At 41.6% G+C, this 25,698-nt stretch overlaps 1 protein-coding gene and 1 pseudogene across 3 annotated transcripts in view; one reads left to right on the forward strand and one right to left on the reverse strand.

Moving 5' to 3' along the window:
- Positions 1-25,698, forward strand: part of P4ha1 (prolyl 4-hydroxylase subunit alpha 1) — a 1,160,453-nt gene that overhangs the window by 783,107 nt on the left and 351,648 nt on the right. The window lies entirely within an intron of this gene.
- On the reverse strand, positions 11,511-12,235 carry LOC116887562 (annotated as a pseudogene).

Here is a 25,698-nt window from a genome sequence, read left to right on the forward strand (position 1 = left end):
ATTTTATAAAAATGCACTTTATCAGCACATAAAACTGGAAGATTCAATTATAGCACAGTTCTGAGAATTTCATGGGCTATCTCAGGATACTTGGGTTACTGAGAGTTGGAAAATGTACAGGTACATCAGTAGAATAGCAGGGACCATGAGCTCTGAAGAAGCTAAAAAGTAAAGATGTTCTTTAACACACTCCTGTCACTTTCAATGTATTAATGTTGCAAAGTGAAAGCGAATCTTTCCTTTATTCCCAGCGGCTTTTGCCATTCACATTCCAATGTAAACTGAAGTTTTAAGTTAAACAGTAAGTCACTGTTACTTTGTTTCCACCCTTGAGTAACAGAGACATTCTAGTTTTGCGGAAAGCAGAACAAGCTTGCTAGAATGCAGGCGTCTTAAGGGCAAAACTTAGTATGTACTGCTAATAGACAGGCGAAACTCCAGCACCAGAGAAAATTGATGTTTTATCAGTTACATAGATATATGTATACTTTTAATTAAAATTTTATTAAAACTTTTCCCATATATTTGATCATGTTTTCACTACTCCAATGTCTCCCGGGTCTTCCCCATTTCCTTACTCATTCGACTCTATTTTCCCTTCCCCCTTTTCTATAAAAACCCACAAAAACCAAAATCGAAAAACAACAAAACAAAATGAAACAAAACAAAAATCCAACAAATAAACAAAAATAAATAAGACAAGAATGGCAAGATGAAATGAAAAATTTACAAAAATTAATGGATTTCATTTTGAGTTGGCCAGTTATTACGTGGGCATAGGGCACCTACCTGGAGTATGGTTCATATACCCAGTGACACTCTGTTGGAACAAACTGATTTTCACTTTTCCAATGGGTATCAACTCAAGATAGCTTATTGGTTAGGATTAGGATCCTGCTTTCCCTTCCCTGTCTCAGTGTTGATGCCCCATCTAATTTGAACCTGTGCATAGCTTGCGCATGGAGACATAGTATCTTAGAGTTCATGGTGCATTAACTGCACATCAGCAGTTGTGTTTGGAAGATGTTTCTTTGCAGTCATCCCCCACCTCTCTAGCTCTTACAGTCTTTCTGTCCTCTCCCTGTGACCTCACGGAGGGGTTTGATGAAGACATCACATTTAGGACTGAGAGCTTTCAAAGTCTCATTCTCTGAACGTTGTCCACTTGTGGCCTCTGCGTTATTGCAAGAAGAAATTTCTCTGATGAGGGATGAACAAGGTGATGATCTATAAATATAACAATATGTCATTAGAATTCATTTTATTGCTTTATTCCTTTAGTAGAATAAAAGCTGTAGGTTTTCCTCTAGACCAATGCACTATCTAGTCTCAGGCTCTTTTGTACATTTTAGAATCAGTTATGGCTTCCATCTCATGGATTGGGCCTTAAATCCAGTTAAACGTTCTTGTATGTCTTGTCAGCTGCTGTAGGTCACAGGCTTTGTGGCTGGGTGATATTGATGATGAAGTTTCTCCTCCAGCAGCATGGAAAGTAACTTCCAGTACCATGACTGCTAGTCCAGTGTTACTTGCAGATATAAGGCCTCGATATCATGGTTATGGAGGGTAACCAATGTCCTTGGCAACAGCCTGAGATGTTTGCGAGGTTTCCATGCGACCCTTTTGATCAATGACTCAACAAGATGTAACCCATTTCCGGCACTGAGGCTTTTACTTGGTGGCATAAGATGTCTAACTGGGGGCTTTGTTAAAGTCTTCTCATGTACATATATGTTTTAGGAAGCTCCTGCAGTAATCGCTTTCCATATGATCACTGAAAAAGACCTTTAGTGTTCTTTGTCCCTTCTCATATTTCCACTTTCATCTTTAATTCCTAATTTCTTCATTTAATCCTTCCATTCTACATTCCCATGTACTCCATAACATTCTATTCTATTTTTTCTTCCTTGAGAGATCCTCTTATCTGACCCTGACCCCTTCCAGGTTCCTAACCTCTGTGGTTATCCAGATTGAAAGACACATATCAAAGCTTAAAAGCTAACATCTGCGTGTAAGAGAAAATACAGCATTTGTCTGTTGAGGTCTGAGTTACCTCACTCAGGATTTTTTTTTTCTAGTTCCATCCATTAACCTACAATTTTCATTTTTTTAAACTGCTCAATAATGTTCCATTGTGCAAATGTACCATGTTTTTATTATGCACGCATCCCTGGTGGCTGTCTGAACTGTTTCCAATTGGCTATGCTGATAGAGCAGCAGTGACCAGGGATGAGCAAGCAGTGGGGTGTAGAGTTCTTGGATATATATCCCAGAGTGGTATAGCTGGGTCTTAAAGTAGATTGATTTTCACACTGATGTCCACGGTGGCTATACAGATAAGTGTTTCCTGGTCACTTGTGTGTCATCTTCCCAGATCCTCTGCTTAGTTCTGTACCCAATTTTTAAATCTTTTTTCGATGTTCAGTTTTTTAGTTCTTTGTATGTTTGTAGGTACTAACCTTCAATCAGATGTACAATTGGTAATGGGTTTTCCCTATTCTGTAGGCTGCTGCTTTGTCTGAAAGATGATGTGGAGAGAGAGAGAGAGAGAGAGAGAGAGAGAGAGAGAGAGAGAGAGAGAGCGAGCTTTTGTGGCCACTGCTAGAAACTTGTCAGGAATTTGACATTGGGTCAGAAGAAAGAAGCAGGCTTCAGGCCAGGATGTGACTTTGGGTTAGGACAGGGAAGTAGGCTCAGGTATCTTGGTTATCCTGATAAACCCTTAGAAACAGTGATCATCGGACTTTGTTTATTGCCTTGCTCATTCCTTGACTATTCGTGTTTATTGTCTTGCTTGTCCCTTAACTCAGAACTGACCTTATTACTTGCATGTAATTAAAATGGTATAAAAGCAGACTGGGGAGGGGGGGGGAAAAATAAACCCACCTCAACCTCAGAACTGGCTAGGGTCATGCTACAGTGTTGTCTAATTGTCTTTTTCTTTTTAATCCTCGCTCCCTCCCTGGAGAACCCATTGACTGACTGAGCTGGCTTTGTCAGTGATGTTCTTTGTCATGCAGAAACTTTCAGCTTCATGAGGTCCTATTTATCAACTGTAGGTCATACTATCTATGCTAAAGATATCCTGCTCAAAAAGTCCTTTTCTGTGCAATCAGTTCAAACTTATCCCTCATTTTCTCTTCTATCAGATTCAGAGCGTCTGGTCTTATGTTCAGGACCTTGATCCACCTGCAATTGAATTTTATGCAGATCTATATTTATATCTATCTATGTATATCTATCTATCTATCTATCTATCTATCTATCTATCTATCTATCTATCTATCTACCTACCTATGTCTTTTTTCCTTTTTTCTACACGCAGCCATCCAGTTTCTACATGACGAGCATCACTGGTTGAAGATGATTTTTTTCCCAGTGTGTATTTCTGGCTTCTTCGCCCAAAACTGTGTCCATATGTATGTGAAATTATGCATGGGTCTTCGGTTTAATTCCACTAATCAATGGATCTTTTAGGAGGCCAGTGCCTTATCGATTAGGCCACTGGGGCACGATTCAGTGGATCTTTTAAATACTAATGCTTTGCTGATACTGTGCTGTAAATCCTCTGGTGACACTTAGCGTGAGTTACTGTTATTACTGTTTCCTCTTATTTCCACCTTGGAATAAAACACCAGGGTTTTTGTCTGAGGTGCTGAGAGCGGCCGCTGAAGGAAAAGAACCTTACGATTTCTGCAGGGAAATGGAAAACGTTTGCTTCTAGACTGCAAAGCTACCTCACTGGTTAAGCGATGGCCAGGATGTTGTTCAGAGACGACCCAGGTGCCAGTAACCAACCTACTGCCTCAGAATTACTGTTGCCAAGACACTTAGCATCTATCAATAGATGATGACTGACAACAAAGCGTTAGAGGGCTGATAGAGCCTTAGCCTTATTCTGAAAGCCAAGGCAACTTTTATTTGCAAATAGACCCCATTACTGAAGGTGCAGGATGGGGGCAATCGGGAACAGAGACATCTGAAGAACCACTTCAATGTCCTATCCCATTGTCTAGCAGCAGCCCGCGTGTGCGTTGCTACTGTCCTCCACCCCCATCCACAGTCCCTGCTCCATCCTGCAGCCAGAAGCACCTTTCCCCAATGAGATAGGATCTACTGTCTTTTCATTTCCTACCTGACTTCCTTAAAGGCTTTCTGTTGCCTAGGGAACTAGATTTTTCCTCTGCCACGTTAAGTTTAGTATGTCTTGGCTCCTACTGTCTCTGTTCCCTAATCACACACCATTCGACCAGAGTTTCCACCCAGGGCATCGCTGGCCACAGGATAGTTAATATTCACTTTTGTTTCAGTTTCCTTTCTGTTACTGTAATAAAACACGGAGACTGAAAGCAATTTAGAGGACAAAAGGATTTATTTGAAGTGGGAGCTTGAAGTAGAAACATGGAGGAACACCACTTTCCCGGACCACTCTCTGGCTCATAATTAGCTCTTTTATAAATGTGCAGGGTCACCTGCCTAGAAATGTCAAGACCTTCAAGAGTGGGATGGCCCCTCCTCCATCAATTAATAATCAAGAGAGTCCCCACGGATGTGCTGAGGACAATGTGCTCCAGGCAGCTTCTCTCGTGAGGCTTTCCTCTCAGGTGACTGCAGGCTGTTGGTGACTTTGTCCACCAGTATAGCCTACATGGCGCTATGCAATCTGCCCAGCAGGAAGGCAACCTTACAGCTCAGGCCAGGCTTCCCCACCTCAGTGTCACACAACTTGTGTGTGTGGCTTCTTCAGGGCCTACTAGTGGGTGGACATCCAAGGACATTGGCTATAGCCTGCACTGATGGGGCCCTCTGGAGCCTTGCTGGCCAAACAGATCATAGATAAATATACTTGGTACCGGGATTTTCATTTAATAACGTTTGGCTTTTGGGAGGAACATTATCTACTCATGCAGTTTCTCTATTTGGACTTAAAAATCATTTTCTTTAATAGATTTACAAAATAGGATTCCACAGGGCCTTCCCATATTTTCTTGATTAGCCATTCTCGTCATACTCTCCTCTCTCCATGTGCCCCTACCCCCAACCTCACTTAATTCCCCTGCTGGCTAAGGATGTTGAGCATTTTTTAAAAAGGTATTTCTCCACCATTTGCATTTCTTCTTTTAAGAATTCTGTTTACTTTCATGTCCCAATTTTTTAATTGGGTTATTTGTTTTTAATGGAGTTTAGTTTTTTTTTAAATAAATTCTTTTATATGTTCCAGACACTAATCCCTGTCAGATGTAAAAATCCTTAGGAAGGACTGTTGCCATTCTACAGGGATTCTTCATTCAAATAATGGTGTCCTTTGCTGTACAGAAGTTTCTTAGGCCACGGGGTCCCATTTGGTGGCTGGGACTCTTACTGAGTCCTTCTCAGAAAGCCAATACGTGCATTCCCAACTTTCTCCTCTGTCAGACGCAGTAACCAGGTCTTCTCTCGATCCACTTGGAGCTGAGTTTTTGTTTCGCTGAGCTATGGTGAGTAAAGTCATTTCCCCATTTCCATTTTCAATGTTTGTTGCTGGTATGCGGGAAAGGCAAGATTTCTGTGTGCTAATTTTATATCTTGCTATTTTTTAAACTTATCAGCTTTAGGAGATTTCTGGTGGAAATCATAAAGTCATATCATCTTCAAATTTGGTCTCCTTTCCTACCTGTATGTGCTTTCTCCACTTCCCTTGTCGTCTTATTGCTCTTGATAAGACTTCATACACTTTATTGAACAAGACTGGGGAGAGTGGACATCCTTGTTTTGTTCCTGATCTTAGTGGAAATACTTTGATTTTTTTCTCCATTTTGGATGGTATTGCTGTGAGCTTATTGTATGTTGTTTTTATTATATTTGCATATGTTCCCATAGCTCTAGATTCCCCAGGATTATTATTATGAAGGAATATTGGATCTTTGTATTTAATAAGTGACCATGTGGTTTCTGTCCTGAGTCTACTTATGTGATGGGTTACATTTATTAATTGATTGTGATGGATAATCTTTTTGATATGTACTTAAATACAATTTGCAAGTGTTTTATTGAGAACTTTTCCTTATTCACAATTCTTTTTTTTTGTTTGCTTGGTTTTTGTTGTGTTCTTTCTTTATAATTATAGAGTAATTTGAGGAGTATTAGAATTAGGGTTTTTTTTTGTAAATCTGTTAGTATTCTTCACTAATTCATGTGATCTCAGGCTTTCATTAGCTCGAGGATTTTTAATTACAATTTTTACTTCATTGGTTGCTATGTGTCTGTTTGAATTATTTATTTTGGTTTTACATGGGTAGGTCATATGTATCTAGAAATTCACTCATTTTTTTTTTTTTTTTTTTTAGATTTTCCAGTCTGATAGAATAACTTGTAAAAGTATGTCCTTATAATTTGATGCATTTCCTCATTGTCTGTTGTGATGTCTTCCTTTTTATGGCTAATTTTGTTAATTTAGGTTGTCTTTCTTTAATTTTGGTTAATTTGGCTAAAGGTTTGTCAGTATTGTTACTCTTTTCAAAGAACCAACTGCCCATTGATTCATTGTACCATTATATTTCTTTTTGTTTCCATTTCATCTCTGATTTTGATCATTTCTTCCTATGTGCTGTTCTTGGGTATTCTTGTTTTCCCAGGACCTCCAAGTGCATCATTAAATTACTAATTTGAGAACTCTCAATTTCTTATATAGGTACTCAGTACTATAAACTTTTCTATTAGAACTGTTTTCACTGTGCCCACAGTTTTGGTACATATTTTTTATTTTCATTCAATTCTAAGAGTTTTTAAACTTACTTCTTGATTTCTTTCATGATCTAGTTATCATTCGGTAGTGTTGTTTCAGCTCCTTAAGTTTGTGTGCTTTCTGGAGTTTCTCTTGTTTTGATAGACAGTTTTATTCTTTGAAGTCTGGTAGAATGCATGATGTTAGTTCAGTGTTCCTTTTTGTGTTGAGACTTACTTTAAGTCCTAATATGTGATCAATTTTGGAAAAAGCTCCATGGATTTCTGACAATAATGTTTATTCTTTGATATTTGGGCCAGAATTTCCGTATATGTTGATTTGATACATTATGCTATTTAACATGTTTCTCTGTTTAGTTCTTGACTAGATGGTCTTCCCAAAGATATTGAAGTCATTCACAATCACTGTGTTAAGGTTTATTCATGTATTCAAGTATGAAGTTGTCTTAGGGTTTCATTGCTATGAAGAGACACCATGACCAAGGCAACTCTTATAAAGGGAAACATTTAATTGGGGTTGGTTTACAGTTTGAGTTTTATCATCATGGTGGGAAGCATGGCAGCATGGTGCTGGAGAGGGAGCTGAGAGTTCTACATCTTGATCCACAGGCAGCAAGGAGGAGACTGTGCTCCACACTGGACATAGCTTGAACATATATGACTCTGTACTGGCTGGTTTTGTGTGTCAACTTGACACAAGCTAGAGTCATTAGAAAGAAAGGAGTCTCAGATGAGGAAATGGCTTTTTCTCAATTAGTGATAAATGGGAAGGGACCCACCCATTATAAGTGGTGCTATGCCTGGACTGGTGTCCCTGGGTTCCATAAGAAAGCAGGATGACCAAGCTATGTGAAACAAGGCAGTAGCAGCACTCCACCATAGCCTGTGCATCAGCTCCTGCCTCCAGGGTCCTGCCCCATTTGAGTTCCTGCCCTGACTTCTTTCAGTGATGAATAGCAATACATAAGTGTAAGCTGAATAAACCCTTTCCTCTTCAACTTGATTTTTGGTCATGGAGTTTTGTCAAAGCAATAAAAACCCTAAGACCTCAAAGCTCGCTCCCATAGTGACACACTTCTTCCAAGAAGGCCATACCTACTCCAATAAGGCCATACCTCCTAATAATGCCACTCCCTAAGGGCCATGCATTCAAACACATGGTTCTATGGTGCCATTCCTATTCAAACCATTGCAGAAGTGTACCTTACCTCTTCTGATTACTTCTGGCTTAAAGTCTACTTTGTCTGAAATTAGAAGAGCTATGCCATTGTTAGTTATATTTTCTTGGAAAACTTTCTTTTTATCCTTTTACCATAGGGTAGTTTTTATCACTGATACTGATATATGCTGTTTGAGGGCAACAAATCCAATCTACTAATCTGTGTCTTAACTTTGAGACAAGATCTCATATAGCTCTGACTGGCCTGGAGCTCTCTATGTGGACCAGGCTGGCTTCAGACTCACAGAGATCCACCTGACTCTACCTCCAAGTGCTAGAATTAAAGTTATTTTCTACCACACATAGCTTAGTTTGTGTCTTTTAAATATGAATTAAATCCACAAATATTAGAAATTATCATTGAAAATGGTTTAATTCCTGTTATTTTGTCATTTTGTGTTTTTAGACTTTCTTTGATTAACTGTCCTGCACTGATTATTTATTTCTTATGACATCTCAAGTGTGTCTATTCTTTCCTTCAGACTGAAATATTCCTACTAATATCTTCTGTTGAGATGGCTTAGTGGTCATCCATTACTTTAACTTGTTTTTATCACAGAAAAATTTTATTTCTTTTTCAGTTTTAATGGTATTGTGCTTCGTCAATCACTGTGGTCTTTTGAAGTTAGAAAGCATTTTTTCCAGGCCATTCTCATTTTTAAAGTTTCTGTCAAAAAAATTCAGGTGTTATTCTGACAGACCTGCTTTTAGAGGTTACTTGACCTTTCTCTATAACAACAGTCAATGCCCCTTCTTTATGCTACGTTTTAATGTTTTAGCTATAATATATCATGGGGAGTTTCTTTTCTGGTCCCAGCTATTTGGAGTTCAGTAGGCCTCTTGAACTCAGATCAACTCTCTAGGTTTGAGACATTTCCTCCTTTGACTGTGTTGAGAATTTTCTCCATACCTTCATTGTAGTATTCTTCTCCTGTGCCTATAATTTGTATGTTAGGTCTTCATGGTGTCCCAAAGCTCCCCCATGTTCTTTTCATATATTTAAAAAAAATTCTCATTGAGCCCTACAGAGCAGTTCAATTCCTTTACCTTGTCTTGGAGTCCTGACTTTGCTTTCCAAACAATCCATGGTGTTGGGGAGATTTTCCATTGAAGTTACTATTTGGCTTATTAGGTTTTCAATTTCCAGAATCATTTCACTTTGGCTTTTCTTCAGCAATTCTATCTCTTAACTGAATTCAACAGTCATAGCTTGGATTGATGTCCTTATCTAATTCAGCTCCTCCTCCTCCTCCTTCTTCTTCTCCTTCTCCTCCTCCTCCTCCTTCTTCTCCTCTTCTTCCTCCTCCTCCTCCTCCTCCTCCTCCTCCTCCTCCTCCTCCTCCTCCTCCTCCTCCTCCTCCTCCTCCTCCTTCCTCCTCCTTCTTCTTCCTGTTGTTTGAACATAGTTATTGAGGAAATTTCTGGTTTCAGTTGTGCCATGTGATGGTTCTGTGGAAGCTGTCTTGTGAGAGGGTATGTGATGTGTTGCTGGAGCTGATGCTTGAGAGGATTTGTGATGTTTGGAAAGAATATAGAATCCCACAGACAGTGAAAGTGTAGCTTGCATTGCTACACAGTGCAATGCTTTGCTGGTCTTGCTTGTCATGACTTGACTTTGAAGAGAGAAATGTGCCGAAGAACTTCTCATGGTATTCTGGTTTAAATTATACATTAATTTATTTTCTTTCTAGAGTTTCTTATTTATTCATATTCCTCTCTTCAGTTCAAAATACTGCTTCTAGTATTCTGTTTAATGATTTTTGTTGTTGTTTGATATATATATATATTTGATTTATGTTGCTGTCTTCAGACACACCAGAAGAGGGCATCAGATCTCATTACAGATGGTTGTGAGCCACCATGTGGTTGCTGAGATTTGAACTCAGGACCTCTGGAAGAGGACCTCTTAACCGCTGAGCCATCTCTCCAGCCCTGTTTGATATTACTTAAAAAAAAAAGATTATTTGGATCATAGAAAAATCTTTCTTTTTAAACTATGGTGAATAGTTTGTTGGGTATAGTAGTCTAGTTGGTGGTTGTGGTATTTTAGCACTTGGCATATATTACTCCAGGATTTCTTGACTTTTAGAGTTGCCATTGAGAAATTAAGTATTATTCTTATTGGCTTTCCTGTATACATGAGTTATGTTTTTCTCTTACAGCTTTCCATATCATTTCTTACTGTTTTGCTTATAATATGCTGTGGTGTTTCTTTTTTGGTCTTGTTTAATTGGGGTTTTCCGTGATTCTCGTATTTGGTTTTTTGTTTTTGTTTTTTTTTTTTTGTGTGTGTGTTTTTCTTTTTTTTTTTCTTTTTGTTTTTTTGGGGATGTAAATCTTTTCTTTTTTGTTTTTTTTTTTTTTTTTTTTTTTTTTTTTTTTTTTATTAATTTCGAGTGTTTCTTATGTACATTTGGCAAACATCCCCTTCCCTCCCCCCCCCTTCCTTATGGGTGTTCCCCTCCCCACCCTCCCCCCATTGCCGCCCTCCCCCCGACAGTCTAGTTCACTGGGGGTTCAGTCTTAGCAGGACCCAGGGCTTCCCCTTCCACTGGTGCTCTTACTAGGATATTCATTGCTACCTATGAGGTCAGAGTCCAGGGTCAGTCCATGTATAGTCTTTAGGTAGTGGCTTAGTCCCTGGAAGCTCTGGTTGCTTGGCAGATTCTCGTATTTGTATATGTATGTTTTTGCTTAGTTGGGGGCAGATTTTTCTATAATATTGCTTAAATTTGATTTGTGTCATTAACCTAAAATTATTCTCCCTCTTCTATGCCTGTAATTTGTGTAATTTGAAGTTTTTTTTTAAACATTTATTTATTATGTATACATTATACAGCTTTCTGACTGCATGTATTCCTGCAGGCCAGAAGAGGGCATCAGATCTCATTACGGATGGTTGCGAGCCACCATGTGGTTGCTGGGAATTGAACTCAGGACCTCTGGAAGAGCAGACAGTGCTCTTAACCTCTGAGCCATCTCTCCAGCCCTAATTTGAAGTTTTTATCTTTGGGGATGCCCCGCATTTTCTAAATGTAGCTATTCTGTGCATAAAATTTTGTTTCTATTTTCTTTGCTTATTTTGTTTAAATTCTCAGCTTTTATCTTTGAGTCCTTATCTGTCTCCTGCTTGATCTCTTCTACTTGTTAGCCTTCTCCTGAGTGTTTCAAATCCATCTTCATTTTAGCTTGTGCTCTTTTCAGTGTTTGTACTCTTTATTGAATCCAGTAGATAGGGTGGGCTGTGCCCATCTGTAAAGCTGAGGTGAGTTTGTTGAGGACAGCAGACACACATGTTCTGTTTCTTTAAATCCATTCAGCTAATATACATATGATATATATATCTCACATATCTATATCTATTTATATCTCTCTTTATCTATCTATATTGCTATCTATCTATTTATCTATCTATCTAGATGAGGGAGTGAGGGAGGAAGAGGGAGAGAGAGAATGAAAAATGTGTGAGTTGTACAGGATAGCTTGCATTTTATTTTGATGTTATTGTTTTTTGTTTTTTGTTTTGATTTTTTTCAAGGTATGGTTATTTATTTGTTACTCTTAAAGATTAATTTTGACTGGACTCAGAAGTAGAAACTCTCAGTGAGGACAGCCTACATCTCTTGGCCATCTGTTCCTTGTGCTTTTCTTTGACTTCCTTCATTCCCTTGGTCAAAAGCTTAGCTTATTCTGTAGCCTCCTCCTGTATTTCTTAGTGCATTTTTTTCTTCAGAGCAATACGTTGGCATTTGTGTTATAGGACACATGGAATAACAAGACGCTGAAACTTGGGTGCTTTGGTCCTTGGCTTCTTACCTTCTTTTTTTAAGGGCTTTCTGACAATTTATTGGTGGACATCATCTTCTTTGAAGAGGTTAAAAAGCTTTCAGATTCTCCTAACTCTTTAAGATCCCAATCAAATGAGGCCCAGTAGTATCCGTCAGTCCAAGATTATCTTTCTCTACTTCTGTTTTACAAGCTTAGAACACACAGATTGACATCCACAATGCATCCATGAACAGACTTGTGCTTCCTCTGTCCATTTCTCCTCGGTCTATAACAAGAATGCCCCTCACTCAACAGTAGGTGCACTCTGCCATGGGTCAAATGCTTGCTTCATGGGAAAACTTTGTTTGTCATTCCCACTGCTGATCCAGACCATATAACCCTTCCACTCTTTGCCAAGAGCAGCAGCAGCTACTCCTGTGATCATGCACTTCTCATAGTAATGAGTGGACACTCTCACATTAAGTGGATGACAGCCAGTGGCAGGAAGGAGATATTCAGCTTCATCTTGACCTTGTTTTGATTTTTTGAGACAGAGTTTCTGTATATAGTGCTGGCTGTCCTAGAATTTACTCTGTAGTCCATGCTGGCCTTGAACTCAGAGATCCAACTCTTCCTCCTGAGTGCTAGGATCAAAGGTCTGATCCTCTACCACCAGGCTTATAGCTTGCACTGTTCATAGGGGCTATAGGTGGGAATGAGAGGTGGGTAGAGACGTCAGACAACGATGTTGCTGGCCTGGATGGTTTTTTCTCTTCCCCTTTACAGATCAACAGTTTTGCCTTCCTGGTTTAGCTCTAGGCTGTATCCCATTTTGATTTTTTTTTAAATCAGTTCTGGTTTCTTGTGGGATCCATGTTCACTCCTGTGTGGAGCTTCTTTCGTGAAGATACTTGGCCCTGTTCTGTGAGCTAGGCATAGCTGAGGTAAACTGCCCAGCTGGGGTGGTTATGGTCCTTCAGAGCCAACAGCAGAGGTGCCCAAAGCGCTATTTAGATTTTATGCTTAGCTTTCAGTTTTGCTGTTTCCATTTGGGCAATAATGGTGGTGACAGCTGCAGTGGCTAGGTACTCCTTCCATAGAGTCCCCATCAGTGAGGCTTTTGTAGATTTCTTAGGAGAATAATGTTAGCCTGCTTTATAGTCAACCGCTGGTTTCTTTCTGGATCCTACAGCTGCAATGGCCATTGCGTTGATTGCAGACACAGTAACGGGTCTTCATAGGATGATAGAGGAAGTTCCTGGATTTGATGTTAGCAGGCTTGTGTAGCACTAATCACGTGAATTCTAGGAACCAGAGAGGCATCTGATTGAATGATAGATTATTTCTGTTCCCTTTGTATCCCTAACCACAGCCAGTCACTCATTTTGGCATGACTTCTAGGCCACTATCTTATCTTGAAACTCTGCCTTGAATTGGAGTTATGCAGAGGCTCTGAACCCCAGGAAGCCAGTACAATTGATGTATCTGTTTAATGGTTATCAGCCCTTGAAGTGTCCTTGTGCAGACCTGTGCACCGGAGGCTATCCCTGTGGAGATATCTGACCCGGTGTGGGGTGGGGTAGGGGTGGTGGTGGTGGTGTTCAAGCGAAGGGGAAAGGATGAGGGCAGGGAGGGGAAATTGCCCAGACAATGCTTCCACTGTGATTGCTACTGTTGCTCTGAGATGGCCTGCTGACCCGAGCTGGGCCGAGAGGTAGAAGGCTGGCCAGACAGCGAGGGGAGTGCAAAAGTTTCAGAGAGCAGTTCTCTTCTCTGGCTGCATTACAGCTCTTATGGTGCTGGGAGGTCTCCAGGGTTTCTAGCTGTAGTTGAACCTCACCAGGCTTCCTCTCACCATCCACTGCCCTGTGTCCCTGTGTGATTAGGATGACTTTACCTACAGGATGGTCCTGGAACCAAACAGTTCTTCACAAGAGACGAGGCAAAGTGAGGAGGACGCCTGCATGGTGAGGCAGGCTGTGTTAGACAGCAGAGAGAGCAGAGGTGAGGGTGACTGGACTATCATGCAGCCTGTTATGTTCCTGTTGCTTGGGTCATGTGGCCCAAGCTTGGAGTTACCTTGGACATCAACAAGGTCCATTAAACAGGATCTGGCAGGAGCAGACAAGTAAGTGTATAGAAGGCCAAGCAAAGTCGCTTTGATAGCCCTTTCCTTCCTACAAAGGAGCGACTGTAGTGACAGGATTGTAACCTCAGCCAGGATGGAGCAGTGCTCTGACTGTCGAAATGGACCCTGGGGCCAAAAGCGAGGCAGCTTTCAGCAACCGTCCTGGCAAAAGGCGCTTACACAAAGTCCCTTTGGCCTGCTTAGCAGTTTACACAATTCAAAAGCTTTCTGGAAAATATGCCCCAGAGTGAGTCCAAGCCAATTTGTTGTGTCTGGCAGTCAATGGACTCTGTAAGGCTCTATGCCTCAGGGTGCCCATGCTCTCACGGTAGGCGCTCTGTGTACCATCGCCACTCTGCCTGGCAGGTCAGTCCTGCTTGGCTCAGCGTGCAGAGGAAGGCTGGGGCAGAGGGCAGGAACTTTGCCCCAAAACGGGGTGCGGGGGGGGGGAGGCTGGCAGGTGGGGTTAGGGTTGCCATCCGAGGCAGCAGCTGCTTTCTTGCCCAACATTAAGCACATGCATGCATGAGTGTCTCTCTGTGGTATGTGCTGGTAGCAAGTCTGTCTACCATTCTTTTCCCAGGAGATATACTCAGGCATCAGTAAACTCACGGGATCAGTGCCAGGTTGTTGGGAGTCACTGGAGAGTCCAGTGCCTTTAAAAAGAAAGGGTGGATTTTCTGAATCATGGAAGGCTTCCTTTTTCTCTGTAAAGACCCTGAAATACTACTGTTGTATGTTTGTGTTTTCTTTCTTTTGTTTATTTGGAACTGTGCAGGGATTAGAACCTAGGGACCTGTTGATTATAAGCAAGTGCTGCCCAGATAACTGTTAGTATATGAACGGAAAGCTCCTACACGTTGCTGAGCAGATGCCACACGAACGTAGTCTAACTGCTGGTGACTCAGGGACTGTCCTTATAGCCCCAATAACTGCTGATTTACACAGTGCACCCCGGGAGCTTATGGAGCTGATGTCCCCATGGACAAGAGTTCCAAGCGGCAGTTCCAGAAATACAAATGAATAAAGAGAACCCTAGAGAACAGAAGTATCTCTTTCCCATAACAATCCATGCTAGTCGTGAAAGGCTGGTGTGTACAAAGGAGAAAGAGAAAATTAAATTGCTGGATTGAGGTGTTAAGCAATGTTCTGCTGTGAGCTGACACTGTCACCATGGTTGTCACTGGGAACAACTGTTTTTTTTTGTTTTTTTGTTTTTTTGTTTTTTCTTTTTTTTGGAGCTGGGGACCGAACCCAGGGCCTTGCGCTTGCTAGGCAAGCGCTCTACCACTGAGCTAAATCCCCAACCCAGGAAACAATGGTTAATAATGTCATTTCATTTCTACTTTCTGCTTCCCCTCTGGTCTTCAAGGTAATGGTTTCTATTTTGCAAGTCTGGTTTTTACTTCTAAAATTGTGTTGTTGATTTCAAGAAGTTAACCGTGAATTCGTAATTTGTTTATGTTTTTATAGAATAAAAAGCCATCCTTTTCAGGGCTAGAAAGATGGAGCAGAGGTTAAGAGCACTGCCTGCTCTTCCAGAGGTCCTGAGTTCAAATCCCAGCAACCACATGGTGGCTCCCAACCATCTGTAATGGGATCTGATGACCTCTTCTGACATGCTGGTATATATGCAAAGAAAGCACGCATATGCATAAAGTCAACAAATCTTTAAAAAACATGTTGAGACCCCAGGTCAAAGGCTCAGATACATTTTTTAAAGTCTCCTCAAGATTGTTCCCTACACCCTCCAGCTTGGCATCTCTGGGTAGGGGCTGGGGTTGGGGAGGGATGGTCGAATTCAGCTGTGGACAGTCAGCTTCAGGTCAGGACCGTATTTCAACAGTTGTCCAGTTGGGGTTGCCAACTATGTTAGAACAGTTCTCAGCATGACAGGATGGCCTGTAGCTCTACCTCTCTCTGATATCACCCCCCCCTTCTGCTACCGCGTCTATGCTACTGTGCGTACTTCCCACACTAGAGAACACTTTCCAGTAGGTTTCCCATGTGTGTTTGAGCTTACATGGCTTCTTAATGTTCTGTCCCATCACTGTAGAGTGATTATCACTGTAAAATGTTGTGTATCAAAAGTGTCTTAGATATCCTGCCTGCCTACAGATGAAGTTTCCTCATGCTGAAGTGTGGTAGGCAGTCCTGACTCAGGGACACTGTCCTCCTCCAGGGGCCTTGAGGCAGAAACTGATAAAGCCACAAGGAAAGAAAGGATTTTGAAGACAAAAGTAATTTTCTTCCTCAATGGAACCACATGTTAAAGAAGCCTATGGGATGGCAGATCAAGAAATAGGAGCTTCTAGTCCACTACATCCTCCTGATTATGAGACCCAGGGGTTGGGTCGCATTACTGTTGGTGGCAACAGACTTCCTAGGATACTGGGCACTGATGTGGATGGGTAGAGGAGTGGAATCTGCTAGTGTTGATATTGCTGTGGGAACTAAGAAGTAAGCCCTGTCCTGAGGGCTGGACTCCTAGGGAGGCAGTAGGAGTGGCTATCCCATCTGTGCACACTCATGTCCACGGGAGCACACACGCATACTCCTTGGCTCCACATCTCCTGTCTTTTCCAGAGCTTTCATTTGCAGGTGGATAACTGGACTCTGCCCCCATCAAGTCCTGTCCACCAAGGAGAGGAAACGCTGAAGGCTTTCCCAACAGTGTTTGGGTTTTGATGGACAGGCCCCGGTTTAACACCTGGGCTGTCTTGCTAATAGGAAGCACAAGGCCAGAGCAGGGCCGTGGAAGGTAGCGAGGCGCTCATCGCTGTACTGAAATGCTAGCCCCTGTCCACCTGCCTCTGGCTTTCCCCACCAGGGTCTGACCATCTCCCTCCTGCAGAGTCACTTGCTGCTCCACCCAGGATGACACCATGAACCCAACATGTAGCCAGTTCTTCTCATATCTTTCTATAGTCTATGCATTTTCCACTATTTTTGGTTTTTTGCTGATTTTTTAAAAATGTGTGGTAGGTGTTTTGCTTTTGTGTTCATAGAGTCCAGAAGAGGGTATTAGATTCCCTGGCACTGGAGTTATGGTGGTTGAATGTGGGTATTGGGAATGGGTTCTCTCCAAGAGCCATTTATAACCTCTGAGCAATCTCTCCAGCCCCACCTCATACATTTTTTGAGTTCAATTATCCTCACTTTAAAACCCCTTAAGCATCTGTCATTGAGGTTGGGGGTGCGTTCTGATTTCAGTGTACGGCCCCACCCCAAGTTTATGCCCTGGATGCGTACCCCTCTGTGGTGTTGAGTATTGACATGCCTTTTCCATGGAGGGGTGACTTTCCTGTTAAGAGGTGGTCAGAGTGGGATCTGTCCTCAGTGTCCATCTTGCAAGCATGGGTTAGTTTGAAAAGTGTCAGCTCTTCTTGCTCTCTCAACTAGTCTCCTGCCTTTTTGCCATAGGAGTCACAGTCAAAGGTCACCACTAGATGCCAGTGCCTTCCTCTCGGGCTTCCAGAACTGTAAGGAATGGATTGCTGTTCTTTATAAATCAAGTTTAGGAGTTCTGGCATGACATCTCAGGACAGACTAAGATGGAGTACAGATGATGCTCTGAACGACATCAGCGCTTAGATAGCCATTAAAAGACTCCATTAGCCATCACTCCTACCTCCCAGCTACACGATATCTACGAGCAGCTCTTGGGGTTAGTGGCTACCAGAAAATAAGTACTGACTTGATTACCTTGATTTGGATTACAATGACTTGTTTAGGCCTTCCCTCCTTCCAGGCAGAGTGGCTTAAGGCAGATGACTGTATTTCTGTTCACAGTAGCCTTGGATTCCTTTGTTCTTCTTTTTCTTTTTTAAAAAAGACTTATTTATTTTATGCATGTGAGTTCACTCTCTGTCTCTTCAGACATACTATCAGAGGGTATCAGATTCTATTACAGAGGGTTATAAGCAACCATGCAGTTGCTGGGAATTGAACTCAGAACCTCTGGAAGAGCAGCCAATGCTCTTTACCACTGAGCCATCTCTCCAGTGCCAACTCCTTTGTTCTTATTCTCTCATATTCTCTCTCCACCCCAGAACCACAGATCCTGGGGACCTTACATGAACAGCCAGCAGCCTTTCCGCTCCTCAAAGTGCCCTCTATCAACTCGATGGGGCAGTTTCACAGAGAGCAGGAAGATGCCCAGATATAACTAACACCGAAAACCCTCATTATATGCTACTGCTTTCCCGAAGGGTGACTAACATGGCTGTGGGAACCCCGTGGAGCAAGCAGTCCAGTGGTGACTCTCAACCCCTGCCAAGGTAAAAACTTTTCTTAAGCAGTAGATAAAAATTCATGCAGGCCCAGCCTGAGGGTCCACGTGACATCATCAGGCCCCGGAAGTAATGCCATGGTAGCTGCACTATAACCACCTGACCCAGAATGTCTTCCCTGTTGCTTCTCCTTTCCTACCTGGGGCAACTAAGAGATGCTCCCACCAGACCACCTTCCTCATCAGTGCAAGCCTTTCAGTCTCATTTCCAATGGTCCAGTCATCACACAGGGGAGGCTATGTTGGCTCCAGGAGGTGTGTGATGCCCCTTCCCTCTAGCTGAGTGGCCTCAGCCTTCAGCCAGCATTTATCTCATGCCTATTTTGGCGCATCATGGTCCCTGGGCACGATGCTTCAGAAAGTACTGTTCCACATCTAGAGGGAAGCCTTTCTTTTTGTAGTGGCTCCTGGCACAGTTTTCGGGTGGCGGGAGACAGAAATGCCAGGCAAAGTAAAAGACGGGAGATGGGCTCTTTTGTGCTCTTGTTACTTTTGCTAAAGACCCTGTAGCCACCATCCTAGGGATTGAGTTTCAACTAATGACTCTGGGGGAGACCAGAGCAGACTAGGGCTCCTTCCTCAGTCACATGGAGCACTCCAGGAAGGCTCGCTGGCAGTTTTGGCAGTGTGGCACTGAGAACACGTGGAAGGGATACACAGTCTGGCTTGGGTGTTTTCTGTAGTAGACTCACCTCTATCTTGGCCTAGTGGCATCAGGTGGTGGCAATAGGCCTGGGCACAGTAACGCTGGCTTCATGCCTGGACTGCAGACCTCGGGGGCCCAGATTGGCAGTACAAACTCTGTCTGGGACGCATGATAGGCTAAGGCAGTATTACCTTGCCAACCCTCTGCCCCCAGCTCTCCACCCACTCCACCTCTCTTCAGCAATCAGGCTTTGAGTTTTGTTAAATTTCTTTTAACATAAAAGCTTTGCCCACTCCGGTTCTCCCCCCCCCCCACATCCGTTCACTCTCTTTGACCCTCTGCCAAACCCCTCTTCATGTTCAACCAGCCCCTCTTCCTTCCTTGCTGGGTTCAGGCTGTGTGAGTCCTCTGTGTACAACCCCTAAGGTTACATAAACAGAACTTTGAATTTCACTTCTTTCGTTTGCTTCGGAGCTTTGTTTTCAGGTTCATTGGGGACTTCCTCTCTGAGTAATTACCACAGATCCTCTTTGACTGCTCCCCACCTTCCCCATTTAGTTAAAAAAAAAAAAAAACGGCGTAGATCTTCTGATATTTCTTTCTCTTTCAAAGCTGTTACCTGCCTGCCGGCACATCAATCTTGTTGATTCTGTTTCAAGGCATTTTCCGGAGGCAGCTTCTGTCGCCAAAGGGGCTCTGTTTCCGCTCCACCTCCCCCTCCGTTTACAGGGAGGTGAAACAGGACAGAAGAAAGGATTAATCTCTTGGACTCTACCTTGATCCTTCCCAGAGTCCTGCTGTACACCCGCTGCTTCGGTGGCTCTGTGTCTTGTAAAGCTTTGTTGTGATGAAATCAGAGGAATGTGTGTGGGGTTTCTCTGGTTGCTGACTTTTATGTCTCTTGGTTCCCCATCCCGCTCCATTAACAAAGTTTCCTCCTACTGTGTGGTGCTCCTCCAGCTAAGACCAGAGGCAAAGGGAATCTGCCTTTTGGCTATCACACTTGGGCCACCTCTCACCCCTGCCGCAGGCAGGTGGCATAAACGAAAGTGTGTCTGTAATTCACCCAGCATTTGATTAATGCTAACATTGATTGGAACTCACAGGTCAAAATGGAAAATTAATTCCTCTAAAGTTGCGAGTGCAATTGCTAATGAGCAGTCAGCAGACTCCCTGGCAGGGCATGCTAATTCTTTGGGCTTAAAGGTGTCAGAGGAGTAATTGCACCACAGGAGGTCGGGAGCTAATTTTCCCTGGATGCTCTTGGAGCCTTCATGGTTTAACCCAAGCGGCAGAAAGGTACAATGTGAGACCCCCACACCCAACCCCCTGCTTCTGGAAGATGAGCCTTGTGATACTGGCTCCAGGAAATAGATTTCCTTTTGATCATCAAGTCTCAGAGTTCCTACAGTAAATGTCACTTCACACGTTGGAAATTATCATGAGGATGCTTTCTAGAGGGGCAGCAGCATCCCTAAGATAGAACATGATCTCCCAGGCTAGGTGTGGGACCAGTCCATTTTCTTTTTGAATTTAGCTAGTGCTTTGATTTTTCTGAGTACGGAGACTCTCTTGGCTATACAGCAGCTCTGCAATGAGACATCAAGCAGGGGCTTCCTGATGGAGTAACCTGTGAGAACCACAGGCTGGGAACCAGGGATCCCATAGCTGCCACACTTAGATAGGACCCAGAACGGTCGACAACAACAGAACACCTACCAAACAAAGATGAAGTCAATGTGTACACCAACAAGCACCTCACCCAGTGTAACTTCAGATGCCTAGAGGCCAGCAAATACACAAATATGAACAACTAAAACAATAACCACCTCCTGAAGCCAGAAACCTTACTGCCTCAAGAAAAGCAATTCAGCCAAAACACAAGATAAGGGCTTCAAAATAGTAATTATGAATATGTTTGAGGATCTTAAAGAGAAACCACCATCTTTTCAATGAAATAATGAAGAAAAAAAATCAAGAGACAAAAGTAGATTTTAACATGGAAATAGAACCCCTAAAGAAAATTCAACTGAAATAAAATTAGGAAGGAAAACTCAGGAGTTCAAACAAAAAGGCCTCACAAACAAAATACCACAAAAGAAAGAAAAGACATACAAGAAAGAATTTCAGGTCTTAAAGACAAGGAAGAAGAAACAGAAGAAACAGATAGCTAGGTCAAAGAAATATTAAATCTAAAAAAAAAAAATCTAGGCAGGAAACATCCAGAAATCTGGGACACTGAAAAAAAAAATCAAACCTATGAATGATAGGTGTTGAGGAAGGAGAAGAACATAGGTCAAAGGCACAGAAAATAAAAATCAAGAAGGAAGTGTTTCCCCAGTCAAAAGCATAAGGGAAAGTATTGGCTCAGGACCCCCAAGACCAAGTTCTCAGACCAAGCTCTCAACACAAAGGAAATTTATTTGCTCCAGAGGACAGAGGGCAGGAATAAGGGACAAAGACAGGAGATACAGGAAGAGGGAGAGGGGGAAGGGAACAAAAGAGAGAGGGGAAAGGGGGCAAGGGAGAGGGAGGAGGGGATTATTTGTGCAGGAGGACAAAGGATTGCTTCTGACTAGAGAGTAGACAGAGGTTGTACATAAGAAAATGGTGGATTATAAAGGTACAGGGGGAAACCCTGTGTTAGGATGAGGTGTTTAATTTTAATTGCACATGTGAGCCACAGGGGACTTTTAAATTCTGGACTTCAATACTTTGATAGCTGGCCCTTGGTGGTCAATCGTAGGAGAAGGAAATGACCAAATAAGGGAATAGACCTTGGTGGCTATCTTTAGGAATGTAATTTAATTTGTTTGTTTGTTTGTTGCTTTTCTTAGGAAGGCAGAGGGAATCTGAGAGAATGGCAAGGCCTGTCAGAGCTATGCTCACCACACTTGAGATGGCCAGAGTCCCTTCAAATAGAAAGATGCTTATCAAGGAGTAAGAGGCATGCAGAACACCAAATAGATAGGACCAAAAGAAAATTCCCCATGATACATAATAATTAAAATACTAAGTATGCAAATAAAAAGGATATTAAAAGCTGTAAGGAAAAAAAAATCAAAAGACATAAAGCAGGCCCATTAGAATAACAGCTGTGATGGTTTGTATATGCTGGGCCCAGGGAGTACTAGCCCTGTTTGAGTAGGTGTGGCCTTTTTGGAGTAGACATGACACTAGGATGTGGGCTTTATGACCCTCATACTAGCTGCCTGGAAGTCAGTATTCTGCTAGTAGCCTTCAGATGAAGATGTAGAACTCTCAGCATCTCCTGCACTGTGCCTGCCTGGGTGTTGTCATGTTCCTGGCTTGATGATAATGGACTGAACCTCTGAACCTGTAAGTCAGTCCCAGTTAAATGTTGTCCTTATAAGAGTTGCCTTGGTCATGGTGTCTGTTCACAGCACTAAAACCTTAACTAAGATAACAGCTGACTTTTCAATGGGTATTCTAAAAGTCAGAGGAGCCTGGATAGAATTCATCTGTGAGATGTCACAGATGTCAGCCTCACCTATTATACCCAGCAAAACTATCTATTACAATTGACAAAGAAAGAAAAACTTTTCATTACAAACACAAATTTATGCAATTTCTGCTCATTGATCCATTTCTACATAACTTGCTAGAAGGAAAACATTAACCTAAGAAGATACAAGGAATAAATAATTCCAAAACAGCTAGTCATGGGGTAGGGGCACACTGCAGCAACAAAATAGTAGAAGTAATAAACACTAATAACTCTCAATACTAATAATCTAAATTTCCCCATAAAAAGACATAGATTACCAAATGGAATTGGAAAACAGGATCCATCTTTATTCCACATCCAAGAAACACACCTCACCATCAAGAACAGATATTACCTTAGGGAAAAAGGATAAAAAAAAAAGTATTACAATAAAATAGAATCAAGAAGCAAGCAAGGGTAGCTATTTTAATGTCTGACAAAATAGACTTCAAAAATCATTAGAAGAGATAGGGGGAAATACTACAATCTCATTAAAGTTACAATTATAAACAGTTGTGCACCAAACACAAGGGCACTCAAATTCATAAAAGAAACACTATTACAGCTAAAATCATATTAACCCTAATACAGGGGTAGTGGGTGACCTGAATTCCCTACACTTGACAATAGACAAGTTATCCAGACAAAAACTAAACAGAGAAACATTGGAGTTAAATAACATCATAATTTAAATGGGCTTAACAGATGTCTATAGAACATTTTACTCAAACATCAAAGAATATACTTCATCTTAGCAAACAATGGAACTTTCTCCAATACTGTCCACATATTTGGACTTAAAGCAAGTCTGAAAAATTAAAAACCTTTTGTCCTGCATCTTATCTGACCACCATAAAGTTGGATGTCAACATTAGATATGGCAGAAGTATACACACTCATGGAAACTATTTAAAGAAAAATAGTTTGTCAGTGCCTTACATTTTCTGAGGACTAGAGTCTATGTCTGTCATGGCAGCAGGCAGGTAGGCAGGCATGATGTTGGAGAAGTAGCTGAGAGTTTATATCTGAATCTACAAGCATGAGACGGAGAGGCAGAGAGGAAGGTAACAGGGAATAAAATGGGCTTTGGAAACCTTAAAACCCATTCCCAGTGGCACATCTCATAATCTTTTCTGAATTGTCAACCACCTGGGAACTAAATATTCAAATATAGGAGCCTACAGGCAACATTTCATTCAAACCACCATAAGACAGAAATAAATAAAGAAAAAATTAAAGACCTTTTAGAATTGAATACAAATAAAAACACTGAAAGGTAAAAGTTTTAAAGTTGCCCCCCTAGACACAAAGTTTAGAGCAGAAGAAAAAAAAAACAGGTTAGGCCCCAGAATTGTATGTTCCAAGAAGCCTCTCCTAGGGCTATAGAATAGGTAATTACATTGGCCAGCTCAACAGCTTTCTCCCAGAAACTAGCTGACCATAAATCTTAGAGAACAATCTTGAGAAGCAGGAAGCAACTTCTCCTAGGAACTAGCGGACCATGGAGTTAAACAATCTTGAGAAGCAGGAGACAGCTTCTCCTAGGAAACAATCTTGGGGGACAGAAAGTTTTTCCTTGTGATTTTTCACTGTTATTCTACACACTTTCCAATGACGCCATCCCTGCCCCCTCGGGTTGTGGTTTCTTCCTTTAAATACCTCTTCTCCCAGCCTCTCGGGGTCCAACTCCACTGCCCCTGCGTGGGATACGAGTCTCGACCCCAGTGCACTGGTTGCTATCGATAAACCTCATGTGATTACAACAAGGACGGTCTTGTGTGAGTTCTTGGGGGGTCGCGTCATCCCGAGACTTGAGTGAGGGTCTCCCCACTCCCGGGGTCTTTCAACACAACATATCCATATGGTCCATAATGAAGGCTATTTTAAAAGACAAGTACATAGCACTAAATACCTAAATAAACACAAAAAAACACAAGAGAAAGTCTATGTTAATAACACAATGTCACATCTGAAAACTCTAGAAAAACAAGAAGCTGGAGAGATGGCTAAGTGGTTACGAGCACTAACTGCTCTTCCAGAGATCCTGAGTTCAGTTCCCAGCAACCACATGGTAATGAGATCTGATGCCCTCTTCTGGTGTGTCTAAAGACAGCTGCAGTGTACTTATATATAATAAATAAATAAATTTTTTAAAAAAGAAGAAAAATGAAAACAAAAAGAAATTGATACATCAAAGTGTATGGGAAGAAATGATTAAATTCAGGGCTGAAATAAAAGTAACAGAAACAAAATACAAGAATCAATGAAATTAAGGGCTGTTGTTTTCTTGAGGGAAAAAAAGGTAAACCCTTAGCTAAATTAATTACAAGATGGGGAGAGAAGATACAAAGTAATAAAATCAGAGATGTAAAGGGAGACCATTCAGCAGATACCGAGGCAACTCAGAGAGTTATTAAGAATCTCTATTCCACCAAACTGGAAACCCTTAGAGAAATGGATGAATTTCTTATTACATATGACCTACTAAAGGTAAACAAGGATGAAATAAACAATCTAGACAAAACCATACACCCAGTGGGATAGATAATCAAAAACTTCACAACCAAAAAAGTGCCGGAGGACAGAGGGTTCAGTGCACAATTCTACCAGACCTTCATAGAAGACCTAATACCAATACTCCTCAAAGCAGTGCAGAAAATGAAAGCTGAAGAAACAGTTCCTAATTATTTTTATGAAGCCAATATTACACTGGTGACAAAACACAACAACAACAACAACAACAACAACAACAACAACAACAACAACAACACATCTTAGGCCAATACCCTGTATGATCATAGATGCAAAGATTATCAGTAAAATACTTGCAAACCAAATTTTAAGAACACATCAAAAAGACTATCCAACATGATCAAGCTAGTATCATCTCAGAGATGCAGGCATGGTTTGGGGTAAATAAAGAAATGTAACTCACTACATGTACAGTCTGAAAGACAAAAACTACAGGGTCATCTCATTAGATGTAGAAAAAGCCTTTGACAAAATCCAACACCATTTCATCATCAAAGTCCTTGGAGAGACTATGGATACAAAGGAAATACTTCAACATAATAAAGAGGATTTATAGTAAGCCCATAACTAACATCAACATAAGCAGAAAGAAACTCAAGTAATTTCTGCTAAAATTGGGAACAAGACAAGGATCCCAGTCTCTACATATCGTTCATGATAGTATTTGAAGTCTTAACTAGAGAAATTAGAGAACTGAAGGAGATCAAGGGGATACAAATAGGAAATGAAGGAGTCAAAGTATCTACTTGTGGGTAATACACAAATCATCCTTAAGATTCCACCAATTAAGTTACACATTTGATAAGCATTTTTAGAAAAGTAGCAGGATACAAAATTAACACACACACACACACACACACACAAACACAAACACTGGTAGCCT

The sequence above is a fragment of the Rattus rattus genome, chromosome 18 (assembly GCF_011064425.1).
Source record: "Rattus rattus isolate New Zealand chromosome 18, Rrattus_CSIRO_v1, whole genome shotgun sequence".
In the NCBI taxonomy this organism is placed as follows: domain Eukaryota; kingdom Metazoa; phylum Chordata; class Mammalia; order Rodentia; family Muridae; genus Rattus; species Rattus rattus.